Source organism: Triticum dicoccoides, chromosome 5A (genome assembly GCF_002162155.2).
Source record: "Triticum dicoccoides isolate Atlit2015 ecotype Zavitan chromosome 5A, WEW_v2.0, whole genome shotgun sequence".
NCBI classification, from domain to species: Eukaryota; Viridiplantae; Streptophyta; class Magnoliopsida; order Poales; family Poaceae; genus Triticum; species Triticum dicoccoides.
The window spans coordinates 671409223-671417552 of NC_041388.1; the positions used below are offsets into that span (position 1 = coordinate 671409223).

At 47.3% G+C, this 8330-nt stretch overlaps 1 pseudogene; it reads right to left on the reverse strand.

The window, feature by feature from the left end:
* Nucleotides 1–217, reverse strand: part of LOC119300407 — a 2483-nt pseudogene extending 2266 nt beyond the window's left edge.
* Nucleotides 218–8330: the final 8113 nt, after the last annotated feature.

Consider the following 8330-nt stretch of genomic DNA (forward strand, 5'->3'; position numbering starts at 1 on the left):
CGGCCGGCAAAGCCCGCGCCGGCTCCGGTGAAGGTGGCGGCGGGGCCTTTTCATCTCGCTCGTCTGCATGCTTGGTGGGGCGGCTACCATGGATGGCGCAGGGCGGGGCCATGGCGGTGCCAAGGCTCGTGTGCGCGACGCGGTGGCCCTGGGCGGTGCGCAGTGGGAGGCTTGCTGCGGTGGCGGCTCGCGGCAAGAGGTTGGCTGCTGCGGCCATGGCGGACAGGGTCTAGGCGGCGCGGGGGCTCACGTGCTCGCGAGGTAACCCTGGGCGACGCGGTGGCCCTCGGCCGCGCGCGACGGATGGTTTGCTGCAGCGGTGGCGCGCGGCGGGAGGATGGCTGCGGCGGGTGTCGTGGTCAAGGCGGTGCTCTCTCCCTGATTTGGCTGGATTCGGTGGTGCTCCTCCTGGCCGGCGCTACATCTACACGCTCGCGACGGGAGGAGGTGCGGGCGGGGCCTCCCTGGCGAGGTTCCACCCAGATCCCGTGCACGGTGGTGCGGGCCAGTCTGATTCTGTGCATCCCCGGTCCGATCTAGAGCGCGGTGGTGCGAGCCTGCTTGATTTGGCGTGTTTCCGCCCAGTTCCGGCGAGCGGCAGCGTGGGCCAGTCAGGTTTCGGGGCGGTCCCGGCCAGATCCAGCGTGCGGCGGTGCGTGGCGTTTTCCGCCCAGTGCCTACGTGCGGCGGCGCGGGTCGGTCAGATCTGGCGGGGTCCCAGCTTGTCCTGCGCGCGGCGGTGCGGATGGCCAGTCGGCGTGGCTTCCGCCCAACTCCAGCGTTCATTTCGGTCTCGATGATGTGTGTTCGGCCTCCTTTTTGCTCGTTGGCGTTTGGGTGTCCCCGAAGGTTGAGATGGTCTGTTGGAATGCTCGACTCCGGATGAAAATCTCGCATCGACCTTGTCGATGCCGGCGGCAACGGCGTCTGTGGATGTCGTTATCCTTCTTGAAGGAGCTGTTGTGGATCTTGCTGTACCTCGACATCTCGTGTCTATTGGTCTTCGGGTGAAAACCTAAGAGTTGGCTATGCCAGATCGGGTGACGGCGGTGTTGGGGATCGTAGCAGAAATTTAAAATTTTCTACGCATCACCAAGATCAATCTATGGAGTAATCCAGCAACGAGGGGAAGGAGAGTGCATCTACATACCCTTGTAGATCGCTAAGCGGAAGCGTTCAAGTGAAGGGGGTTGATGGAGTCATACTCATCGTGATACAAATCACCGATGATCCTAGTGCCGAACAGACGACACCTCCGCGTTCAACACACATACGGAACGGAGACGTCTCCGACGCCTTGATCCAGCAAGGAGGAAGGAGAGGTTGAGGAAGAGAGTCCAACAGCAGCACGACAGCGTGGTGGTGATGGAGTGACAGTTCTCCGGCAGGGCTTCGCCAAGCTCACGCGGAGGAGGAGAGGTATTGGAGGGGAGGGGCTGCGTCAGGTTCAAGGGTGTGGCCGCCCTCCCACCCCTCCACTATTTATAGGTGGGGAGAGAGGGGGCCGGCCCCCCTAGATCCCATCTAGGGTTGGGGGCGGCGGCCAAGGGGGGGAGGAGTGCCTCCCAAGTCAAGTGGAGGCCCTCCCCCTTAGGGTTTCCCCTCTCCCATGCGCATGGGCCTTGGGGGGGCTGGTGCCCTTGGCCCATTAAGGTTAGGGCGCCCCCTTATAGCCCATGCTGCTGTATTGGACGTGGTGGAATATTTTCCAGACCTCCGGACCCCTCCGGAATCCTCCGGAACCTTCCGGAAGCTTCCCGGTACAATACCGGAAAAACCGAACTTTTCCCGAAACCCGAACAACAACTTTCCATATATAAATCTTTACCTCCGGACGATTCCGGAACTCCTCGTGACGTCCGGGATCTCATCCGGGATTCCGAACAACATTCGGTAATCACATACAAGTCTTCCTAATAACCGTAGCATCATCGAACCTTAAGTGTGTAGACCCTACAGGTTCGGGACCCATGCAGACATGACCGAGACAACTCTCCGGCCAATAACCAACAGCGGGATCTGGATACCCATGTTGGCTCCCACATGTTCCATGATGATCTCATTGGATGAACCACGTTGTTGAGGATTCAATCAATCCCGTATTCAATTCCCTTTGTCCAGCGGTATTATACTTGCCCGAGATTCGATCATCGGTATCCCGATACCTTGTTCAATCTCGTTACCGGAAAGTCTCTTTACTCGTTCCGTAACACATCATCACGTGATCAACTCCTTGGTCACATTGTGCACATTATGATGATGTCCTACCGAGTGGGCCCAGAGATACCTCTCCGTTTACACGGAGTGACAAATCCCAGTCTCGATTCGTGCCAACCCAACAGACACTTTTGGAGATACCTGTAGTGTACCTTTATAGCCACCCAGTTACGGTGTGACGTTTGGCACACCCAAAGCACTCCTACGGTATTTGGGAGTTGCACAATCTCATGGTCTAAGGAAATGATACTTGACATTAGAAAAGCTTTAGCAAATGAACTACATGATCTTGTGCTAGGCTTAGGATTGGGTCTTGTTCATCACATCATTCTCCTAATGATGTGATCCCGTTATCAACGACATCCAATGTCCATAGTCAGGAAACCGTAATCATCTATTGATCAACGAGCTAGTCAACTAGAGGCTTACTAGGGACATGGTGTTGTCTATGTATCCACACATGTATCTGAGTTTCCTATCAATACAATTCTAGCATGGATAATAAACGATTATCATGAACAATGAAATATAATAATAAGAACTAATTTATTATTGCCTCTAGGGCATATTTCCAACAGTCTCCTACTTGCACTAGAGTCAATAACCTAGTTCACATCGCCATGTGATTAACACTCACAGGTCACATCGCCATGTGACCAACATCCAAAGAGTTTACTAGAGTCACTAATCTAGTTCACATCACTATGTGATTAATACTCAATGAGTTCTGGATTTGATCATGTTATGCTTGTGAGAGAGGTTGTAGTCAACGGGTCTTGCCATATTCAGATCCCTATGTATTTCGCAAAACTTTATGTCATATCGTAGATGCTGCTACCACGTTCCACTTGGAGCTATTCCAAATTGTTGCTCCATTATACGTATCTGGTATCTCTACTCAGAGCTATCCGGATAGGTGTTAAGCTTGCATCGACATAACTCTTTACGTCGAACTCTTTATCACCTCCATAACCGAGAAACATTTCCCTATTCCTCTAAGGATAATTTTGACCGCTATCTGGTGATCTACTCCTAGATCACCTTTGTACCCTCTTGCCAGACATGTGGCAAGGCACACATCAGGTGCGTTACTTCAGCATGACATACCGTATAGAGCCTATGGCAAAAGCATAGGGGACGACCTTCGTCCTTCCTCTTTCTTCTGCCGTGGTCAAGCTTTGAGTCTTACTCAACTTCACACCTTACAACTCAGGTGAGAACCCCTTCTTTGACTGATCTATTTTGAACTCCTTCAAAAACATGTCAAGGTGTGCGTTCTTTGAAAGCACCATCAGGCGTCTTGATCTATCTCTATAGATCTTGATGCCCAATATGTAAGCGGCTTTATCCAGGTCTTCCTTTGAAAAACACTCTTCAAACAACCGTTTATGCTTTCCAGAAATTCTACATTATTTCGGATCAACAATATGTCATCCACATATACTTATCAGAAATGTTGTAGTGCTCCCACTCACTTTCTTGTAAATACAAGTTTCTAACAAACATTGTATAAACCTAAAAGCTTTGATCACTCCATCAAAACATATATTCCGATTCCGAGATGCTTGCTCTAGTCCATAGAAGGATTGCTGGAGCGAGCATACCTTTTAGCATCCTTAGGATCGACAAAACCTTTTATTGTATCACATACAACTTTTCTTACGAAAACTTGTAAGAAAACTTGTTTTGACATCCATCTGTAAGATTTCATAATCGAAAAATACAGCTAATGCTAACATGATTCCGACGGACTTAAGCATCGCTACGGGTGAGAAATTCTCATCGTAGTCAACTCCTTGAAGTTGTGAAAAGACTCTTTCCCACAAGTCGAGCTTCATAGACGGTAACATTACCGCCCACGCCCGTCTTCTTCTTAAAGATCCATTTATCTCAATGGCTCGCTGATTATCGGGCAAGTCCACCAAAGTCCATACTTTGTTCTGATACATGGATCCTATCTCGGATTTCATGGCTTCTAACCATTTGTCGGAATACGGGCCCACCATCGCTTCTCCATAGCTCGTAGGTTCATTGTTGTCTAACAACATGATATCTAAGACAGGATTACCATACCACTCAGGAATAGTACATATCCTTGTCGACCCACGAGGTTCGATAGCAACTTGATCCGAAGCTTCATGATCACTATCATTAACTTCCTCTTCAACAGACGTAGGCGCCACAGAAAACATCTTTCTGTGTTGCATCACTCTCGGGTTGAAACAAAGGTTCGACAACCTCATCAAGTTCTATCTTCCTCCCACTCAATTCTTTCGAGAGAAACTCCTTCTCGAGAAAGGACCCGTTCTTAGTGACAAATAATTTGCCCTCGGATGTGAGATAGAAGGTATACCCAACTGTCACCTTTGGGTATTCCATGAAGATGTGTTTGTCCGTTTTGGGTTCGAGCTTCTCCGGCTGAAGCCTTAAGCATCGCAGCCCCAAACATTAAGAAACGACAACTTTGGTTTCTTGCCAAACCATATTCATACGATGTCGTCTCAACGGACTTAGATGGTGTCCTATCTAAAGTGAATGTAGCTGTCTCTAACGCATATCCTCAAAATGAAAACGGTAGATCGGTAAGAGACATCATAGGTCGCACCATATCTCATAAGGTTCGATTATGACGTCCGGACACACCGTTACCCTGTGGTGTGCCAGGTGGCTTCAACTGTGAAACAATTCCACAATGTCTTAAGTGTTTGCCAAACTCATAACTCAGAAATTCTCATTGATCAGATCATAGGAATTTGATCTTCTTGTTATGATGATTCTTAACTTCACTCTGAAATCGCTTGAACTTTTCAAACGTTTCAGACTTGTACTTCATTAAGTAAATATACCTATATCTACTCAAATCGTCAGTGAAGTTGAGAAAATAGCGATATCCATCGCACGCTTCAATTCTCATTGGATCACACGCATCAGCATGTATGATTTCCAGCAAGTCACTTGCCCGTTTCATTGTACCTGAAAATGGGGTCTTAGTCATCCTGCCCATGAGGCATGGCTCGCATGTGTCAAGCGATTCAAAATCAAGTGACTCCAAACATCCATCGACATGGAGTTTCTTCATGCATCTTACGCCAATATGACCTAAGCGGCAGTGCCACAAGAAAGTGGTACTATCATTATTAACTCTATATCTTTTGGCGTGAACATGTGTATTACCACGACCGAGATTCAATGAACCATTCACATAGGGTGCATGACCATGAAAGGTATTATTCATGTAAACAGAATAACCATTATTATCTAATTTAAATGAATAACCGTATTGCAATGAACATGATCTAATCATATTTTATGCTCAACGTAGACACCTAATAACATTTATCTAGGTTCAATACTAATCCCGAAGGCAGATGGAGCGTGCGATGGTGATCTCATCAACTTTGGAAACACTTCCAACACACATCGTCACCTCGCCCTTAGCCAGTCTCTGTTTAGTCCGTAGCTTTTGCTTCAAGTAACCAATAATAGCAACTGAACCGGTATCCAATACCCAGGTGCTACCAGTTGTACTAGTGAGGTACACATTAATAACACGTATATACTTTGTTGAAGTTGCTAGCCTTTTTATCTATCATGCATTTGGGGTAATTCCGCTACCAGTGACCGTTCTCCTTACAATAGAAGCACTTAGTCTCGGGTTTGGGTTCAACCTTGGGTTCCTTCACTGGAGCGGCAACTGGTTTGCCATCCATGAAGTTTCCCTTCTAGCCCTTGCCCTTCTTGAAACCAGTGGTCTTGTTAAACCATCAACACTTGATGATCCTTCTTGATTTCTACCTTTTGCGGTCTTAAGCACTGCGAACAGCTCCGGGATCAATTCCATCCCTTGCATGTTGTAGTTCATCACGAAGATCTAGTAGCTTAGTGATAGTGGCTAGAGAACTCTATCAATTACTATCTTATCTGGAAGTTTAACTCCCACTTGATTTAAGTGATTGTAGCACCCAGACATTCTGAGCACATGCTCACTAGCTAAGCTATTCTCCTCCATCTTGTTGGCAAAAGAACTTGTCAGAGGTCTCACACCTCTCAACACGGGCATGAGCCTGAAATCCCAATTTCATCTCTTGGAACATCTCATATGTTCTATGGCGTTCAAAACGTCATTGGAATCCCGATTCAAAGCCGTAAAGTATGGTGCACTAAACTATCAAGTAGTCATCAGGATGTGTCTGTCAGGTGTTCACAACATCCACAGACGACATTGTAGGGGTTTGCACATCGAGCAGTGCATCAAAGACGTAAGCCTTCTGTGTAGCAGTGAGGACACTCCTCGAACTACGGACCTAGTCCGCATCATTGCTTACAATATCTTTCAACTTAATCTTTCTCTAGGAACGTATTGAAACAGGGAGCTACAACGTGAGCTATTTATCTACAACATATTTGCAAAGACAATTTAGACTATGTTCATGATAATTGAGTTCATCTGATCAAATTATTTAATGAACTCCCACTCAGATAGACATCCCTCTAGTCATCTAAGTGAAACATGATCCGAATCGACTAGGCCGTGTCCGATCATCACGTGAGACTGACTAGTCATCAACGGTGAACATCTCATGTTGATCGTATCTTCTATACGACTCATGTTCGACCTTTCGGTCTTCCGTGTTCCGAGGCCATGTCTGTACATGCTAGACTCGTCAAGTCAACCTATGTGTTTTGCATGTGTCCCGAGGCCATGTCTGTACATGCTAGGCTCGTCAACACCCGTTGTATTCGAACGTTAGAATCTATCACACCCGATCATCACGTGGTGCTTCGAAACAACGAACCTTCGCAACGGTGCACAGTTAGGGGGAACACTTTTCTTGAAATTTTAGAGAGGGATCATCTTATTTAAGCTACCGTCGTTCTAAGCAAATAAGATGTAAAACATGATAAATATCACATGCAATCAAATAGTGACATGATATGGCCAATATCATTTTGCTCCTTTTGATCTCCATCTTCGGGGCTCCATGATCATCGTTGTCACCGGCATGACACCATGATCTCCATCATCGTGTCTTCTTGAAGTTGTCTCATCATCTGTTACTTCTACTACTATGGCTAATGTTTTAGCAATAAAGTAAAGTAATTACATGACGTTTATGTTGACGCACAGGTCATAAATAAATTAAGACAACTCCTATGGCTCCTGCCGGTTGTCATACTCATCGACATGCAAGTCATGATTCCTATTACAAGAACATGATCAATCTCATACATCACATATATCATTCATCACATCCTTTTGGCCATATCACATCACAAGGCATATGCTGCAAAAATAAGTTAGACGTCCTCTAATTGTTGTTGCAAGTTTTTTACGTGGCTGCTATAGGTTTCTAGTAAGAACGTTTCTTACCTACGCGAAAACCACAACGTGATATGCCAATTTATATTTACCCTTCATAAGGACCCTTTTCATCGAATCCGATCCGACTAAAGTGGGAGAGACAGCCACCCGCTAGCCACCTTATGCAACTAGTGCATGTCAGTCGGTGGAACCAGTCTCACGTAAGAGTGCGTGTAAGGTCGGTCCAGGCCGCTTCATCCCACGATGCCGCCGAATCAAGATAAGACTAGTAATGGCAAGCAAATTGACAAAATCGACGCCCACAACAACTTGTGTTCTACTCATGCATAGAAACTACGCATAGACATAGCTCTGATGCCATTGTTGGGGATCGTAGCAGAAATTTAAAATTTTCTACGCATCACCAAGATCAATCTATGGAGCAATCCAGCAACGAGGGGAAGGAGAGTGCATCTACATACCCTTGTAGATCGCTAAGCGGAAGCGTTCAAGTGAAGGGGGTTGATGGAGTCGTACTCGTTGTGATCCAAATCACCGATGATCCTAGCGCCAAACGGACGGCACCTCCGCGTTCAACACACATACGGACCGGAGACGTCTCCCACGCCTTGATCCAGCAAGGAGGAAGGAGAGGTTGAGGAAGAGAGTCCAACAGCAGCACGACGGCGTGGTGGTGATGGAGTGGCAGTTCTCCGGCAGGGCTTCGCCAAGCTCACGCGGAGGAGGAGAGGTATTGGAGGGGAGGGGCTGCGCCAGGTTCAAGGGTGTGGCCGCCCTCCCACCCCTCCAC